Source organism: Mus pahari, chromosome 11 (assembly GCF_900095145.1).
Source record: "Mus pahari chromosome 11, PAHARI_EIJ_v1.1, whole genome shotgun sequence".
Classification (NCBI taxonomy): domain Eukaryota; kingdom Metazoa; phylum Chordata; class Mammalia; order Rodentia; family Muridae; genus Mus; species Mus pahari.
The window spans coordinates 53,339,643-53,346,592 of NC_034600.1; positions in this window are offsets into that span (position 1 = coordinate 53,339,643).

Sequence of the window (6,950 nt, forward strand, 5' to 3'; positions counted from 1 at the left end):
TATTAATCAACTACGATTTATGAATGTGTCTCCTTGACAAAAGTTAAGTCTTTTAAATATTAATGATATTCTAATTATACTTGGATTTTTAAAAACTACATTTACTTGTTTGTTCATTTTGGTGTGTGTACAAGTGCCGTGGCTCATGTGGAGAGGTCAGAGAATGTGTTGGAGTTGGTTCTCTCTTTCTACCTTAGGGGTCCTGAGTTGAACCTCAGGGCACCAAGCGCAGCACCCAATGCCCGTATCCTCTGAACCATCTTACGAGTTCATTGACAGTATTTTAATAAAGAAACAAGCTGGGGATGAGGAGTGACTTTTTCTCAGACTCCTTACAACTCCACACAACATCACAGTAGCTGTCACGGCACTGGTGTGAGACATAGTGAGTTCGGGAGCAAAGGCTGCTGGCCACAGACAGACCTGGCTTATGTGAAGATCAACCACAGGCAACAGGAAACCTCATGCCTCCTGGAAAGCTATAGATTCACGTCAACCAGGGAAGGGCCAGAGCATCACAGCTCCAAGAAAAGTTCCAAGATGATCGGAAATTGCCCGCTCCCTCTCCAGCAATCCATGAGGTCCAGAATGCTTATATAGTAATGCAAAGTGGTCACTCAGCTTCTGGTTTCTCATTCTTGAGAATGTTCAGTGGGATTTTCCAGATACTATGTAACCATCTGAAAAAGCAAATACGATATCCTTCCACTTTCCAACAGCATATCTGTGTGAGGCCATGTCTTCAAATATAGCATCCAAAAACAATGTCACAACCAATTAAATGCCAAGCAAGTGCGAGGACACAGCTGTTTTCTGTCATAGCGGACATTAAAAACACTTGCAAAACCACACAACTAAGCCATGCCTCCTAGTAGAGTATATTGGGGAAATACCATTTTCATAAAAGTGATAGTCTTATTACTATTGAATGATGTCTTATTCTAAATGGATTACTAACAAATAGAAATGCTCTCAGAGATTACTATATCATTAAAAGTTCTTCAGGGTCCTCCAGTGAGTTCTAAGTATCCAGTGAGTCCAAAGAGCTTACGATCACGGCTCTAGAATATGAAATGTACAAATATAAGGTCAATAGCCTCCTAGACAACACTTAATTGAAGAAGGGAAGAAGCAGGGGGAACTGTTTATCAGATGATCAAATGCTCTCGGAGACGTTCCCATGTTTTCAGAGCCCATCAGCTAATTGTTTACAGCTCTTTTTGACAGCTACAACTAAGAATTACTTTTATCCCCCCATAAACGAAACCACTCATTTGCTCAAACGAATATTTGCTAGCACTTTCCAATTGCATACAAACTCTTTTGTTTCATAAAATAGTCACTTCAGGATCCTGTGTTCACAAGAGTGTTTTTTGTTTTGGTTTGGTTTGGTTTGGTTGTTTGTTTTAAAGATTTATTTATTTGATGTGACTACACTAGCTGTATTCAGACACACCAGAAGAGGGCATCGGATCCCATTACACATGGTTGGGAGCCACCATGTGGTTGCTGGAAATTGAACTCAGGACCTCTGGAAGAGCAGTCAGTGCTCTTATCCGCTGAGCCATCTCTCCAGCCCTCACAAAAGTTTTAAATGAGGATTTAATTTTAATTGGAGAAGATGGCTATTGGCAGCCTGGGCTAAGGCTGTAGTAAAAGCACCTGAATATCATTTTATTATATATACATATATGTGCATGTATATGTATGTATATATATTCTCATAGGTTATTACATTTTATATACACACACACACACACACACACACATATACACACACACATACGCACACACACACACACACACACACACACATGTATTTGTGGGTCATTACAAGAATCATGAATAGCTTACTGCTCATATTCCTAGAAGTCTATTGGTTTGTTTGTTGTTGTTGTTGTTTTTTTAATTTTCACATGACTTATACTTGGGGGTTAATGATACCAGTAAAACTTACATCAAATCAATGTTTTATATATAATAAGTTTTGGTTTTAGTTTGTTTGCTCATTTTCAAGGTCTAGGGGTGGACCATGAGGCCTTGTCTATGCCAATGAAGACATCCACCCATTGAGTTACAGCTTTAGCCACTACAGTGTTCATCTTGATCAAGGAAGACTACTAAAGAGAATGGAAGTTTCATGCATGCACACATATGTTCTTTTAAACAGATATTAGTCTGCCTACTTCTTCCAGTAACCCTTACACCCTTACCTACCAAGAGAGAGAAAGAGAGGGAGACAGAGAGAGACAGAGAGACAGAGAGAGAGAGGGAAGGAGGGAGAAGGAGAAAGAGGAAAAGGAAGAGGAGGAGAAGGAGGAAGGGAGAGGTCCCTGTTGTTCATTGTTCTATAGAAATCCTTTTCCCAAGAGCACAGAGCCACACACTTGAGCAATATAGCCTTCTCCTGTGTCTCTACAGACTCCCTCCTGTCTGAGGCAGGTTTGCCATCACTCCTCAAGTCCCATCACCATGGTCAAACTCTACCCAACCTTATCTAGACTCCCCCCCACAGCTTCACACGCAGGCTAATGTCACGTGGTCGAGTGGCCAAACCCCAACTACAGAAGGAGCATCTGAGATGAGCTGAGACCATGGAAATTTAGACTTCTCTGTTTCAGTTCCCCAGACCTCTGTGAAAAGAATATTCCCTGTATCTGTTTACCTTGTGGCACAGAAGAATTTTGAAAATACTTAGTCTCTGGACACTTCCTTACTCACATTTGCTCCCATCCCACAGAATGCTACTCATCTCTCAAGTAGTATTTCAGGCTCTGCCATCTTTGAATGATTTCTAGTGACCACTCTTCCTGTCAAATGCCCTGAAACTTAAGTAACAGACAATTGTGAGCCACCATGTGGTTGCTAGGAATTGAACCTGGGTTCTCTGGAAGAACAGCCAGTGCTCTTAACCACTGAGCCATCTCAACAGCTCCAGGTCTTTTTGATATAAAAGAATATGTGCTCAAAGAAAGTCAGAATTCAATCATCATTCTTCCTGGGGTCTATTTGCTGCCATTACTGGCCACAGACTATCACGACTTTCCTGGGGTCCCTCTGGGCTCACTACCTACAAAACTCAGGCTTGTTCATCATGATGGTGTGTCCAGGAACCAAGTCCTGGGAGATAGAGATGTTATTTCTCCAGGAAAAAAAGGCATCCCTTGATGCTTCTCCTCTTCATCTGGCCACTGACTTGGGGGAGATGCATTTACATGTGTGTGATCTTACATACACAATCTTACCAGCTCATGCAAACTATGTTCTCCAGTTCCCATGTGGACTTCTCAAGGTCATAATTCAGGTCAGTCTGTAGACTTCAGGAGAAGCAATGCCGTGGAGAATGAGCCAGGAAGAGAATTTCGAAGGTTTATTGCGTCATGAATTGCAAAGCCAATGCCAGCTGAAGTCAGGCAGGTGACTTTCATGATGGGACCAACTAGAGCAAGCCATGCCAGCTCTCTAGACCGCTATGGGATTAGATTCTCACAGGCAGCCAGACATCTGTCTGAATGTGAAAACGTCCCAGTCTACATTTCTCTTTTCATTGTTATTGTTATTCTGTTTCTTTTTTTTTTTAGTTCAAATCTACAGAAAAGCTTAAACAATAATACCTGAAACTCTTCATTCTCATCATTTACATTCATTCAGATTTTTAACATTTTGACACATCACATGTGTTTAAATAAATTACTTCCTAAACTACCTGAGTATATAAACTATGTAAAAGGGAATAACTAGTTCTTAATTTTTTTCAGTATGCATCTCTTACAAAATGATTATGAAACCTACAAACCATAACAGTTGTATATTATTGATGGCTCATCTTGAAATGTCTTCATCTGGGTCCAAATTATTTATTATATTATTTATTATATTATTATTTTTTTGTTTTTCTTCCAAATCAAGATCTAGTAAAGATTAAAATCTTGCTTTGATTATGTGTTGTTAGCATAAGTGTCCCCTGATGCTTTAAATACACACTTGAAATTTTTATATATATATTCACCCCTGACTGCACCCTCAGTTTTTCCCAGGACTTTGGGACACATCTCCTTCTCATTTCCATGTGCTTGTTTTATAGTTATTAATTAATTGGTTAATTAACTAAGCCCACAGAGTGCAATTAGTACTGCCAGTATGCACATGAGTGTTGGGTCACCCACTGGAGCATGGGGGACCTGCCAGGGCCATACTCCTCAAGCAAGATGATTCTCCCTCTCGCAGCAGCCAACTACCAATAGCTTGTCAACTGAGACAGGACAATGTTTAATAAATCCAGGACATAACGATATTACGACGTGATAATATCGTTAGGAGGCGAGTGTGAGAGAGTAATGTGACCTGAGCTTAAATACAGATGTGCAGGAGTCCAGGTGAAGATACAGGGAAGCCAGGAATGGATGTGAGAGAAGCGGATGCTGTGTGTGACTACAGATGTCTTCCAAGTTAATAAAACAAAGTGTGCCATTGAGGGTTTGGAATATGTAATATTATAGCACTTACCTAGAATAAGTAAGTCTATAGGTTCAGTACCCAGAACTCAAGAAACTAAAAAAAAAAAAAAAAAAAGTTTGTTTTGTTTTGTTTTGTTTTAATCCTAAGGGTTGGAAAGTCAATGAAATGCTTTAAGCAAATGTTTTCCGTTTATCACAAGGAGATCGGAGATCGGAACAGGCCTACAGGGAAAGGATCCTATTTGAAGAAAAGCAGTACTGTAAGAAGCTGTATTAGAGCCAGACAGGAAGTAAAAGGCAGTGCTCCGTAGGGGAGGGAAGGGCAAAATTCCAAAGATACTTGGGAGACTGAGAGGCAGGGACAAGCTGACAGGAGGTAAGAATGTGAGTCAGAAAAAGGAATCTAAAACAGATTGCCAACTCATATGTCTCCTGTGAGAGGCAACCGGTCGGCTGGACACCCGGAGGACATTGACCCACCGGGGTGTGTGTTCACTGGATCGAACAGGGAACGTGAGGACAAGAGGCTAACAAGAAACACAGTGAGCAGTGGAGGATAGGGTGCAAGCCAGACGGGGCCTCTCTCCTGAGCAGTCAGGGGTAGGGTGCGAGCCAGACAGGGGTCTCTCCAGACACTCTAGCTCTTAGGGAACTTGCTATTCAAATCAAAGGGGTGGAGCCAGACAGAAGGGGAGGGAACACTGCGGGTTTTGCTGAAAGTCTTCTCTTTGTTCTGTTCTCAGCTGACCTTTAGGCTTTCCTTTCCCCACTTAAAAAAAAAAAAAAAAATCTGGTCAAGACATTCATCAAGAATGAAGACACTGGCTGTTCTCGAATCTTCTATTTTAAACATTTAATCTTTTCTTTTTAATTTTCCTTATATTTTCTATCAAATACTGTTGTGATCAAACTTTTTTGGGGCAACGAGAAACTCTAGATAAACCAAGTTAAACCGTTCGTGTGGGGGATATCATAATTAGATATCAAATCCTTCCGTGGCTCCCCCTTCCCATTCCTATTCAAATTCATAGCCTCTTTTATTTTCTTTTATTTTTTTCTGTTGCTACTTAGATATATTTCAAACTTCATAAATACAACCTGCTCGATCTGTCTAATGGTACTTATATGTATATTCTTCTGGGCTGACGCTTGTAATTGCCTAGCCAATCTGTGTGCATTTCCCTGGAAAATGAATCTCTCCTGAATTCCGCATCCCTTAGTCGCCTTTATGTCTTAATGCAGGGTTGAGACCTCATCAGTATTTTTTTTTTCCATGTTGATTTTGTGGTGGTTGTTACAATTAGGATATCTATGTACCTCAACTGTGTGCAGTACCCATGGAGAACAGAAGAGGGCATCCCAATCCACGGGAACTGGGGATCCAGCAGATTGTGAGCCACTGTTTGGGACCCAGGTCCTCAGGCTAAACAACCAGTGTCCTTAAACACTAAGCACTGTCTCCAGCCCTAGCCCTGTAGGTTTTTAGGTCTTATTCTCCAGTGTAAATGTATCTCTAAGATCTTTAGAAGCTCAGAGGTAGAAACTCTAACTCTGCCAGAGAGTTTAAAAAAAGAAAAAAGAAATGAGAAGAATAACGTCAAGGTTAAAAAAAAAAAAAGGACGAAATACAGAATAGAAAAGCCACTGCTGTTTTGGTTGTTTGTTTGTTTTGTTTTGTTTTTGTTTTTGTTTTCCACACATTACATAGGAGCCAATCCTGTACCTGGCTTTTGTGATGTTTCTCTCTGTGCAGAAGTCTTGAGGTGAGGAAGAGGAAGTGGCCACAAAAGCCAGAGGAAATCAGCAGACTCCACATCTTCTCCCCATTCCTACAGAACCCACTCCCATCTCCATCCCCCATGGGTCTGGGCACACCATGCAACCTAACACCACAGACAGTAAGCTCAGTGGAGTGATGTCTTCCTTGGATGGGCTGTGGTCGGGACATACTCAGTTCACAAAGCTCTTGACCATCACGAAGGCATCACGAACTTTCACTGAGAGATCCATGCATTTGAACTTCACCTACTCCACGTCGGTTTTGGTGGTGGAAGGGCATGACGCTGCTGCCAAATTCACTCCCTTGCTGAACAGCCGGAAGGGAGCCAAGTGCTATCAAACCGCACTTAGATCCCTGGCACAAAGGAAGCTGTTAGGACTGTGTTGAAGACAGACTCTTGGCCAAATGATTTTCATTCCCAAACACGCTTTAAAGGCCAGAAGAGCTAACATAACCACTGTCTTAGTCAGGGTTTCTATTCCCGCACAAACATCATGACCAAGAAGCAAGTTGGGGAGGAAAGGGTTTATTCAGCTTACACTTCCACACTGCTGTTCATCACTAACGGAAGTCGGGACTGGAACTCAAGCAGGTCAAAAAGCAGGAGCTGATGTAGAGGCCATGGAGGGATGTTCTTTACTGGCTTGCTTCCCCTGGCTTGCTCAGCCTGCTCTCTTATAGAACCCAAGACTACCAGTCCAGAGATGGTCCCA